This window comes from Benincasa hispida, chromosome 3 (genome assembly GCF_009727055.1).
Source record: "Benincasa hispida cultivar B227 chromosome 3, ASM972705v1, whole genome shotgun sequence".
Lineage (NCBI taxonomy): Eukaryota > Viridiplantae > Streptophyta > Magnoliopsida > Cucurbitales > Cucurbitaceae > Benincasa > Benincasa hispida.
This window is the reverse complement of record NC_052351.1, coordinates 30913979-30927953: the sequence shown is the minus strand read 5'-3', so window position 1 is coordinate 30927953 and position 13975 is coordinate 30913979.

Sequence of the window (13975 nt, the reverse complement as noted above, 5' to 3'; positions counted from 1 at the left end):
GTAAGAGCTTCTTATAGGTTTATGAGTGTTCTTGTTCCTCTTTTGTTTTTATTTTCAAGCAAGTTGGCCGAGGCTTGAGAGCATCGATTTGAGCAAACACTTCGAGTAAGTGTTTTGAATGTATTATAATGAATTTGTGATTTGGGTTATAATGTAGCATCTTCTGTAATGATTTTCTTGTTTGAATGTTTGATGATGAGATTGATTTTGAAGTGTTGGAAGGAGTTGAGTTGTTGTCCAATAGATTTGAGACCGATTTTAGCAAGGTTTTGGTAAGTTTGAAGGTTCGTATTAATAGCTATTTGTTGCCCATTGAAGTATTGGTCTAATAATTTAGTTTTTTTTCAATTTTTGATGTTCAATTCAAAGATTTCAAGGGACTAGAGCCACTATCCAGTAAAGTTAACGATGTTTGGACGTTTTGATAGGTATTAAGGCCTTGAAACTCTTTTGGAATTCTTACATAGTTGTTGGAATTTGCGTTTTGTAACCATTATTATTGAACTTTTCGTAGGTTGGATTACTTCATTGTAGTTTTGAAGTGGTGTTCGAATCAAGCCACACTTTGGGTAATCTATTTGGAGTTAATCAGTTATTTTGGAGAATGAAATTATGAAGAATTGGGCTTCCAATATTCTGTAGTTTTGAAAGAAATTTTGTAGATAAGATTGGGCTTCTAATAGTCTCTATTTTTTATTGCTTGTAGATAAGATAAGTTGTGAAAGTTGGCCGAAAAGTATCTGCATTCTTCTAATTTAAATTTTAGCATATGCTTGATTTGTTGATAATCTTCTTCCTCTTTATTATATCTCCCATCTTCCTTTGTTTTGTATCGAAAGGTAATTATTCCTCCTAAGGCTGGATATGGTCAAAAGAGAATGAATGAAATCCTTGTAAGTCCCTAACTTTAAGTTATAAATATTTTTTAAGTCTCGAGTATGATATTTTTTTCATTGCATAAAGTAAGCCAATCATGTACATTTTTCCTTATGCATGACTTTTTGTCATTGTTGTACCTTAATACTTATTTCTATATTTTGAAATTTGATATTATCGCCCTTTATTTTATTTTGCAGGTTGACTTGCCTATGTTGGGTTTTATGTCCTAAAACTCGCAGTTTGTAAAATGATAAACATATTCTATTATCAATATACTTATTCTTGATGTCATAAATTGTATGAAAGTCTAAATCTAATAAACTAAGACCCATCACTATTGTATGAGTACTTGAACTTTATGTGGAGATATAAGAGTAGATCACGTTCGAGTAAATAGTCAAAATGATCTATGATACATGAATAAGATTGGGTACCTTGTTCTGGTAACACCATTGGATGCGGCCTACTCTGTAGTTGTTACAAAGAATTGTAAAGTACTACATACGATGTGATCCTAATTTGTACATATTATGACATTAGGAGTGGGGGCATCCTATGCAATGAGTTTGCATAAGATCAGGACCAAGAAACAAGTCACTCTTACTTTATAACGCTCTTTACTATATAAGACCAACTATTTCACCTAGATGACCTAGGTAACTCGATCTTAATCCTGAGCTAACTATGAACTCCTATTTATTTGGAATTTCCCTTAGATTTGCATAGGTGAGGGTTGGCTCACTAGCGCTGGCTCAATAAGACTCCCATTTCAGTGATAAGACCGAATAGATAGCTGGGGACATAGGGTGCAAGACGGAGTTCATGCCTACCCTATTTAGGGATATGAGAAAGGTTGTTCTCTCAAGTACTGAATCCAGGTCTTGAACAAGGGTCTCATCCTCTCACTGGGCTGAAAGAGTTTGGTTTAGTGATTGGATCACAAACAAGTTGTTCATTAGAGGATCAGCAAGGACTTGAGAAATAAGACGTAATCTCGGGGGTAAAACAGAATTGACCCAGCCGTTATTACGAACAACTTGTGAATGGTCGACTTGCTGATTATGGTTAAATCATGTGGACATAATATATCTACAGTGAGGGGAGTACAACTATGGGCTTTAGTGGAGTGACCCATTAGTTAATGAATGGGGAATAATCTGGTTTAATAAGTGTATCTAATTAATCTCAGATTGTTGGAGCCCATGATCTATAGGTTCGCGAGGTCCCCCTATTAGCTCATAACGGACTAGCTCGAGAATAGCGTGATAAGTTAATTTTAAACATTCAAATTAGAATTAAAAAAATTGGTAATTATATAAGATACAGTTACGTGTTTAATTTGAGAATCAAATGAAATAGGATAATTTATATATTTAAATATGATTTAAATATATAAAGATGGATATGTGTAAGAATTAATTTAATATTTGATATAAAATTAATTAGTTTTATTTAAAAATTAATTTATAAAATTTATTTCATTTTTCAATTTTTAACATCTAAATGGATTTTGGAATTATCATTTTTTATTTTATGATAAAATTGGAAATTTATGAAAAACAAAACACAAATGGAAAAAGTTGATTTTCCATTATCCATCTTTCAACTTGCTCACACAAAATCTTCTTCTTTGCCTTGTCTTTCTCTAAGCATGAGTTGCAACTCATGCAGCTGTCTCCTTTGCATGTTGATCTGCAATATATTGAAGAGTTTGGAGTGAAATTCGGCCAAGCAATCTATAGAGAATTTCAGAGAAAATTCGGGTTGAAGTAAGGGTTCTTTGCCAAGATTGCTGCTGTGAGCTTTTCTCTTTCATCCCTTGATTCAAGCTTGTTTTGAGTCTCACAACTCAATCTAGAGTACCAAGAGATAGTGAAGAAGATCTTGAGGTGGTTTGCAACAAGATTCAGAGAAGATAGCAGCTGGGAAAAGAGCTTTGAAGAAGTTTTACAAGAGGTATGTTTTGAAACTCACTTATTTTCTGCAAGAGCATGCTTTATATTTTGCCAAAATTAGTGAATTAGAGTGCTTAGATGTACGTTGTGCTTTCGTTGTTACTGATACAATCCTATAATTGGTATCAGAGCAACAAATAAGCTTCAATTCAGTTTATTTTTTGTTTGGTGGGTGTTTTATATGAGAAATATGAAACTGATGCACTTATATGATTTTTTGAGTTTTGGCATTTTGATTCTCTTTAATCTCTCATTTAAATTTGTAATTGACTCTTGTTTTATGAGCTTTTATGTGTTAGCAAGAGTCTATAATTTATTTGGGGTCATTAGAGTTGAAATTAAGATGTAATTGAAGAAAGAAGTGAAGAATGTCGAGCTGCTGTTCTAGTTTTTCAGCTTATGCTCAAAATCGTTGTTGAGGTTCAGTTGCTAAGCGATCGTCTAGCTCCAAGCACTACATGATGTGAAGAAAAGCTAGACGATCGTATAGCAATGGGCGCTGGTCGTTGTGATATTGAACGTTAGACGATTGTGTACCTGCGGGAGCTAAACGATACGTTCAATTTGCTATGCGATAGCACTAAGTGATCATTTAGCTTTGGCGTGGGAACTAAACGATACGTTGAATTTGCTAAAAAATAGCACTACACGATCGTTCAGCAACGATGTGCGCTATGCGATGCTATGAAGTGCTATGCGATAGCACTGAGCGATCGTTTAGATACAGAGCTAAGCGATCATGTAGACAAATTGCTAAGTGACGCGATGATGTTCTATATGATAGAGCTAAGCGATGGAGTTAAGCGATCGTGTATTTGTATACGATAGAGCTAAATGATCATGTAGCTTTAGCAAACACTAGGCGATTGTGTAGTTCTATGCGATAAAGCTAAGCGATTGTTTAGTTACGGCAGACACTAAGCGATCGTATACCCCTTCACAACACAAGGCGATGGAGCTAGACGATTGCCTTCAACGTTACACGATCGGCCTTAGCAAGACTTTAAGGTTGGACTGAGAGCAGCCGGTTCAACCGGTTTTCTCAAGGTCCAATCCGATTCAACCTCAAAGTGTTTTTGGCTGGTCCAGTTCAGACTTTGTTGGTCCAGTTCAGACTCATCCAGTCCGGTTCAAGATGTTTGAGTTCGGTTTGGAGTGATTCGAGCGGTTCAAAGATGGTTTTAAAGCTATTTGTAGTAGTTAGGCCTCTGTTTGCTTGTTTATGCCAAAACTAAAACCATATTAGTTTGTGTTTAATTATTTATGCATTTGATGTATGTTATAATTAAATAAATCTTGTATGTGCATATAGTATTCTATTTAGATTTAAAATCCCACCATAGGAAGCATGTTACATGCATTGAAAATATGTTATAAATTGTTATAATATATAGTATGCATGTTAGAGTTTCTTGTATTTAATATAAGTGTTATATTAAATATTGAATGTCGTATGTATGTTATGGATGTTTAGCATGTCTAAAATTTTATAAATTATTATAAAATTGGGTTAAACATTTAAAATCCATAAACAACAGTTGCATGCTCATGTAGGTTGACCACCTGTTTTAATTGTCAATACTTATAAAACCTAGATTACAAACTCAACTGATATATAATCCTGTCTAAGGCTGGGGGTACTTAAGTTGACGGTTTACGGAACACCTACTACCTGGGGATTATGGCCGAATTATTGAGCGTTGGTAATCGATTTTATGAGCATATGTGAGTGATGTGAGGTAATAAAATAGTTTATCACCTCCATTACGTGAGTGATGTGACATATTAATTATATAATAATAGAAGAAAAATACTTGGCGGCGGTTCTACCTATTTTTTGCACCTAACTAGTTGTTTAATAAAATTTTACCACCTGAACAACAAACTGTAGTCATGGTTCTTTATATTAACAACTTGAAAGTAGAATGATAAATAAAATAATGTCATGGTTCCATTTTTAGTCTCACAATACAACTTTGCTATGCATAGACATAGACAAGTGTCATGGTTCCATTCATAAAAACTATTGCTATGTATAGCTATAAACTTAAAAATAATGGAAAAGATTTAAACACATGCGAAAGTAAAGAAGGGTGGCATTATAGGAATTAATGTGCATTTGCATGGGAAACAATCGTTATGCGAAGCACATCCACGAGCCGTAGGACAAGTTCGCATGGATAATCCAGTAGATATTAACATTTTTATAGAGTAATTAATATTATTGAAGGATTTTGATCTAACTTCCTTATCTTCTTTGGAAGGGAGTTTTATGATTCTTTGATTGTCAATAGTAGATTTAGTGACCAACACTGCGGAAACAACCATCATATTCATGGCTAACATTATTACTATCGTCATCACCATACCGAACTTCATCTTCATTGATAGAGATATGTGTGAGATTTGTGTTGTTGAAACTAAAATATGGGGAATAAAATCTCACTTGACCTTTAAATTTGTAATGTAGGAGAAAGAGGTGACTTACAAACCAAAGAAAAATAGCTTTATCGGAGAATTTGTATAATATTGAAAAATACTTCAAAACTTGAACTTATCTCATACGGAGTTATAATGATGTATTTATAAGAAAAATAACTTAGAATTTTCTTTTTCTCTTAAGATTAGATGGTAGATTTTCCTAATCATGAATAAGTTAAGAATAGTCTCTACTTTCATCTTCCACCTATTTCCCTCAATCCTTTCCTAATCCTAAATAAGGATAGGACATACTTTCAACTTTTTGAAGAAAAAAAGCATATAATTATCTTTTCAAAATATTGTACTCATATGGGTAATTTCCATTTTAAATCATTAAATTAAATAAAATCTAACGAAAACTCAAAATTACGTAAAAAAAGGAAAAAGATTTAAAATTTTTTAAAAATCACATTAGAGAATAAAAAGAAAAAAGAAAAAAGAAAAAATCTATATACTATCTTAATCTAGTATTTAAAAAAAGATATAGAAAAAAAAAACACACACACAATAAAACTCTAAATTGCGTTAAAAAAATAAAAACAAAAAATAATTTTTTTTACTATCTAAATCTAATTTAAAATCTAAAAGGATTAGGAAAAATCTATTCATATTAAATCATTAAATAAAAAATATCATGTCTATCTAAGAAATGGTATCTTAGTTAATTTCATATTAAATCATTAAATAGTCTCATTATAAATTGGTATTCACCTTTAATAATAATTATTTTCTTTTTTTTTTTTTAAAAAAAATCTCATGTTGTTATTAGGCTAATATAATATAATTGAAAATAAAAATAAATGATAACTTTAATTCTAAATTTTCTATATAAATAGCTAAATTGAGTCTCCCATTTTTCATTAGTACCTCCTCTTTTTTTTTTTTTTTTTTTTTTTTTTTTTTTTTTTTTTCTTTTTTTTTTTTTTCATTTTTTGCTTTTATTTATTTATTTTGTTAATACACTCTATACAACTTCTTTGTTAATTTTCATTTTTTTTAGAAATTTGTTGTAGCATTCAGTTCGATTTTTCTTTTTAATTTCTTCTTAGTGTTTCTTTTCCATTCTCTTCTAGGTTTAGAAGAAGATATCAGATCTTTCTTTTTTGTTTGATGATCTTTTTCATTTTTTTTCATGTTTCAACTTTATAAAAACATCTAAAGTGATTTAATGTAATTTTGTATATGCTTTTGAAGTTACTTTTTTATACACGTAGATTTAGATTCTCACATACTAATGACAGTGGAGAAGAAGACCTTACTTTTGAAGTTCAAGAAATTTCTCTTAGGTTCAAGTAATTTAGAGGTCGGTAACGTGATGGATACGAGAGTGATCGACTACTTTTATGCTTTTGTAGTTTTTTTCTTTTCATTTTTGTAAATGTGCACCAATGAGTTTAGAGGTTTATAATAATTTTTACTATTTTTTGACATACTTTTGTACATTTTTTTATTTTTTAAAATTTGTTGTAAATACACACCAATTCATAAAATTTCAAAATAAAGTCTAAATTCAAGAAGAATCATTGCAGATTTAGAGAGATTGAATTTTTAGAGATATTTTAGAGCTTTTGTCGACATAAAAAAAATAATGTATGTGTTTAAATTAAAATTTGAAAAATTGTAAATTAGGAGATAATCAAATTTTTTTTTTCAAATAAGAACGAATTATTACAAAATTTCATACAAAAATAGAAAAAACAATATTTTGGTTTAACTTAAAGATTGAAATTAAAAAGATAATCACATCATCTAAATCAATTAAAAAATTTAATATAGATTATCATGAAATAAAAAACAATACTTTAGTTCAAATTAAGAGAATAATCAAATCATCCGATCTAAAATAAATAGAGTAAGAAAATAAGAAAAATCTTTTTGGTTTGCAATCAAAGTTCAGAATTAAGAGGTTAAATAAATCATCCAATATTTTTTTTTTTCAAGAACTATCACAAAATTTTATAATTATTTTTTTTTAAAAAACCTTACTCAACACAACACATGCGACGCACGTATCAACGACATATTACTTGTATATTAGTAGAAGGATTGTGTGGTCATACCCAACTTTTTTTTGTCCGTGTTTTGACACGGTTCTCAAATTATACAAAATATTTTGAACGTGTATATTTTAATTATATTGTAAATTTTAAAAGATTTCACTTTTATTGATGAATTTGGATTTATTATTTAAAAAGATAAATTTGGAAATTGTTTAAGTAGATAATTCAATTTAAAACATAATGTTTAATTTAGTTTTAAATTAAATATAATTAGAATTAGAAAATAAATAAAATTCGAAAAAATTGTTTGAATAGTGGATTTATCCCAAAATTCTTAATTTGAGTGGATTTCTCCATAAATCAACACCTATCCCACTAAATAAGTGCTATTTGAAGTGTCAAATAGCTAATTAATTAGTGCTTGCATGATCAATCTGAATATATACTTCATTTTCGTTCAGATTAGTTTCATGCATTCTGAATTTTGAGAAAATTCTGTAGTTTTTTCCTTGCTCTCAAATCCTCTCCAAACTATTTCCAATTCCCTCTCAATTAAGAGTTCCACCACTCAATCTAAGGTTGGCATTAGTAGAGAAGATATAGAAATTAAAGGTCAATTTCGTGGAACTTGTAAAGATTAAGTAGAAATTTACAAAGGCAGTAATGGTGAAACCCTATTACTTTAAAACTATGTATTTGCATGCTTGTTACTCAAATTAATTGTAATTAGAGTGATTAATGATTCTGTTAGCTTCCATATTTTGCATGTTTACTCTATCATATTATATGAAATATGTACTTTTTTTTTCCTTCACTAAGTTTTTTCTCACTGGGTTTTTCCTAATAAATTTTTAATGAGGCATATTTTATATATATAATGGGCATCTACGGGGGAGTATTATAAATATTATGATAATAGATTGCCATTAATGCTCATGCTAGTGTCCGATTAACTATGTGTCATACCCCATTTCTCCAAGTGTTGTTCATGTGTCTCAAGATTACACACTATTTGTGTCCATGTAATCCATCCTCTACTTGCCAAATTGCCTATAAATAGTAGCATTTCGTGGGTTTTGTTATACACTTGGTAGGAAATCCAAAAGGCTTCGAGGAAATTTCCATATTTTCCTATTTCCTATAGTTTTCTTTATTTAATTTAATTATTTAGTTATTTAATTTTATTTTTAATATGTTTTGCTATTATATTATATTTTCTTCCTATTATGCTCATTATTTTACAAAAAAAAAAAAAGAAAAAGTTATTTGTCCGGAGCCCAGACATGCAAATAATTATTTCTTCATATTATATCACATATATTCTAAATTTCTCAATAAAAATTTTGTCTCAAAATACAATTTTTTTTTTCATTTATAGTTTTGAAATTTTGTAAAAGGAATATGACAAATAAATTAAAGTCACGGTTCATTGAAAAGAAATTAAAATACGGATAGAACTATTATTGGTGGATTTTGATCTAACTTCTTTATCTTTTTCGGAAAGGAGTTTTATGGTCCTTTGATTGTCAATGGTAGATTCAGTGACCAATAATATGAAAACAACCATCATATTTATTGCTAATATTATTACTACCGCTATCATCGTACGACCATCATCTTCATCGATGGAGATACGTGTGATTTGTGTTGTTGAAACTAAATTCTAATGAAGATAATTTCACTTGACCTTTAAATTTGTAATGCCAAGAGAAAGAGGTGACTTGAAAAATAAAGGAAAATAGCTAATTTGATGGAGAGTTGATAGAATATTGAAGAAGATTTCAAAACTTGAACTTGTTTTATACAAAATTATAATATTCTATTTATAAAGACTATAAATGACTTGGAGTAGTTTTCTTCTTTCTTTCTTTCTTTTTTTTTTTTTTATAGGATTAAGAGGTTTGTTTTCCTAATCATGACTAAATTAGAATAATCTACCTACTTTTCCTATTCTCTTTCCTAATACAGGATAAGTCTTATTTTCAACTTTTTGAAATAACATACCTGATTAGCCTTTACAAAAGATTGGATTCATATATTGATTTTCTTATTTATAAATAATTTATCTCACCAAAATCTAATCTATTGCATAGAAAAAATGACATATCAATTGTATATTAGTAGAAGAAAAGTTCTTGGGTAGTGGTTCCACCTATTTTTGTGCAGTCCAACTAGTCGTCTATTAAAAGTTTACCACTAGACAATTTCTTTTATAAAAAAATGAATTGTTAAATTTTTGTTTTGTGTGAAAGAAAATAATGCATAAGATTAGGTGTAACCTAGGCTTCACCTAATCATTGCCCTAAATTAAAAAAAAAAAGATTGTAGCTGCTTTGTCCATGCTATGTAGCTCGACATGGTTCTCAAGTTACAAAAAATATTTTTGAACTTGTATATTTAAATGATACTCAAAATTCTAAAATATTTTGTCTACGATGAAAATTATTTATATTATTTTCTCATAAATGATTTTTTATTCTCTTACACATTTTATCACTTATATTTCGATAAATAAAAAGAAATTCTCCATAATGTAATCTCTCTCCACTATTTTTTTTCCCTTATTAATAATAAAAATTCATTTAATGACAAATACTGTATTGAATTATTAATTTTAATTATCTAGAATAATGAATTTTACCAAACACAAATTAATCTCTCTCCCATTTATAAATTCACAATCAAACATAAATTTTAAATTTTGAATTCAAATTTCAAAATTTTAATTTAGAATTAAATGTGTTTTCAGATATTGTAAAAAAGAATAATTCGTTTTTGTTTTCTACTAATTCTTTGTTTTTGTAAACAAATTTTCGGATCACAAATCAAACTAAACCTAAAATAAAATGTGAAGGACGAACATAATTTTATTTGGATTTTCATAGATATATTATGTTTGAGTTTGCTTATGTTATATTTAAATTTAGGTTGAAATATTACTTTCAAAGTTTGCTTATGTTATATTTAAATTTAGGTTGAAATATTACTTTCAAATATTTGAAATTTCCGGCTAAATTCTAAATCTGATTTTCCCTTATAGTTGAGAAACATCTCATTTTGAACTATTTAAATTTAACCCAACTTAAAGTAATTTATTGCCTAAAAAAAACTAAACGGTAATTTGAATATTCTCTTGAATAACTTAATCAGGATAAAATCTCTTTTATTAACTTATTTTAATTTAATTCTTAAGACTTAAATTATAAAATTAATCTTTTTTAAGAAATTATAATAATTAAAGAGGTATTAAAGACATTCCACTTATTATTTTTCGTAATATATATTATTATTTTATTAATATTAACAGTTAATTCAATCATTAATTTCAAATTTAAAGTATGTATTACAATTAATAAATTAAAATTACTTTAAAATAAGAGAAGTGTAAAACTTGGTAGTTTAAAAAACCTAAAATTCAATTATTTGCACCAATATATGAAGCCTAAACATGCAAATAATTATTTCTTTCTTCGTATTGTGTCGCATATATTCTAAATTTTTCAATGAATTTTTAGTCTCAAAATACAGTTTCATTTATAGTTTTGAAATTTTGTAAAAGGAATATGACAAATAAACTAAAGTCACGGATCTTTAAAAATAAAATAAAAATTGCTACAAAAAATGTGACATGGATGGAAAAAGGTAATAATATAACTGCGAATCATTCTACTTTTTAAGTTGTTGATACAAATTTTAAAGAATTGTAATATATTTATAAACCTTGAAATGCTTAAATGTTCATAAAAACTATTGCTATGCATAGCCTAAACTTAACATTGATGAAAAAAAAAATTTTAAATACATGCGAAAGAAAGAAGGGCGATATTATAGGAATTAATGATATGCACGGGCAGTAGGACAAGCTTGTATGGATAATCCAGGAGATCTTAAAATTTTTGTAGAGTAATTAATATTATTGAATGATTTTGATCTAACTTCTTTATCTTCTTCGGAAGGGAGTTTTATGATCTTCTAATTGTCAAGGGTAGATTTGGTGACCAATAATGTGAAAACAACCATCATATTCATGGCTAACATTATTATCATCGCAATCACCATACCGACCTTCATCTTCATTGATAGAGAAACGTGTGATTTGTATTGTTGAAACTAAATTCTGGTGAAGAAAATCTCACTTGACCTTTAAATTTGTAATGCTAGTTGGAAAATAGCTATTTTGATGGAGAGTAAAATAGAATTTTGAAGAAATTTCGAAACTCGAATTTGCTTTATACAAAGTTATAATGATGTATTTATAAGAACAAAGAATGTCTTAGAGTAGTTTTCCTTTTTTTTTTTTACCCTTAAGATTAAGATGTGTATTTTCCTAATCATGAATAGATTAGGATGGTCTACCTAGTTTTCCTATTCTCTTTCCTAATCCTATACAAGAATAGGACCTGTTTTAAACTTTTTGAAAAAACATATTTGATTAGTCTTTTCAAAAGATTGGACTCATAGATTGAGTTTCTTATTTATAAACAATTTATCTCACTAAAATCTAGTCTAAAAAAATGACATATTAATTATATCGTACTAGAAGAAAAATTCTTGGCGACGGTTCTATGTATTTTTTGTACCCAACTAGTTGTTTAATAAAATTTTACCACCTGAACAATAAACTGAAGTCATGATTCTTTATGTTAACAACTTGAAAGTAGAATGATAAATAAAATAATTGCATGGTTCCATTTTTAGTCTCACAATACAACTTTGCTATGCATAGCCATAAATTAGTGTAATAGTTCCATTCATAAAAACTATTACTACGCATAGCCATAAACTTAAAAATAATGGAAAAGATTTAAACACATGCAAAAGTAAAAAATGGTGGCATAATAGGAATTAGTGTGCATTTGCATGGGAAACAATCGTTATGAGAAGCGCATCCACGGGCCATAGGACAAGCTCGCATGGATAATCCAGTAGATGTTAACATTTTTGTAGAGTAATTAATATTATTGAAGGACTTTGATCTAACTTCCTTATCTTCTTCGGAAGGGAGTTTTATGATCATTTGATTGTCAATAGTAGATTTAGTGACCAATATGCGGAAACAACCATCATATTCATGACTAATATTATTACCATCACCATCACCATACCGAACTTCATCTTCATTGATAGACTTGTGTTGTTGAAACTAAATGATGAGGAATAAAATCTCACTTGACCTTTAAATTTGTAATGTATGAGAAAGAGGTGACTTGCAAAATACAGAAAAATAACTTTATCGGAGAATTGGTAGAATATTAAAAAATACTTCAAAGCTTGAACTTATCTCATACAGAGTTATAATGATGTATTTATAAGTAAAATAACGTAGAATTTTCTTTTTCTCTTAAGATATATAGATTTTTAAGTTAGGAATATTCTTTACTTTCATCTTCCATCTATTTTCCCTAATCCTTTCCTAATCCTAAATAAGGGACATATTTTCAACTTTTTGAAGAAATAAAACATATAATTAGCTTTTCAAAATATTGCTCATATGGGTAATTTCCATTTTAAATCATTAAATTCAATAAAATCTAAGGAAAACTCAAAATTACGTAAAAAAAGGAAAAAGATTTAAAAATTTTTAAAAATCACATTAGAGAATAAAAATAAAAAAAAAATAAAAAATCTATATACTATCTTAATCTAGTATAAAAAAAAAGATATAGAAAAAAATAAAACACACTAAAACTCTAAATCACGTTAAAAAAAATAAAAATAAAAAATATATATTTTTACTATCTAAATCTAATTTAAAATCTAAAAGGACTATGAAAAATCTATTCATATTAAATCATTAAATAAAAAAATATCATGTTTATCTTAAAAAATATATATTAGTTAATTTCATATTATATCATTAAATAATCTCATTATAAATTGGTATTCATCTTTAATAATAATTATTTTCTTTTAATAAAAAATCTCATGTGTTATCACGTTAATATAGTTTAATTGAAAATAAAATTAAATGATAACTTTAATTCTAAATTTTCTATATAAATAGCTAAATTGAGCCTCCCATTTTCTTTTAGGTACCTCCTCTTCCTATACTTTTTTTTTTTTTTTTCATATTTTTAATTTTTTGCTTTTATTTATTTATTTTGTTATTAGACTCTATACAACTTCTTTATTAATTTTCCTTTTTTTTTTTTTTAAGAAATTTGTTGTAGCATTCAATTTGATTTTTCTTTTTAATTTCTTCTTAGTGTTTCTTTTCCTTTCTCTTCTAGGTCTAGAAGAAGATATCACATCTTTCTTTTTTGTTTGATCATCTTTTTCAATTTTTTTTTTCATTTTTCAACTTTATAAAAACATCTAAAGTGATTTAATGTATTTTTTTTTTATATGCTTTTGAAGTTACATTTTTATACACGTAGTTTTACCTACTGATTCTCACATACTAATGATAGTGGAGAAGAAGACACTACTACAAAATCTACATTACTTGACACTTGTAGTTTTTAATTACTTGACGTTTCTTTGAAAAAAATGTCAAGTAATGACCTTTTAGAAAAGAAAATGTCAAGTAAAAGGGTTAAAAAACGGAGATTGACGGAATTTTTCAGATATTTTCACGCGAACCATTACTTGACATGTTTTTCGTCTTAAGTAATATAAGGTCTTGCTTGACACGTTTTCTCAAGTATAAGAAACTCTTAC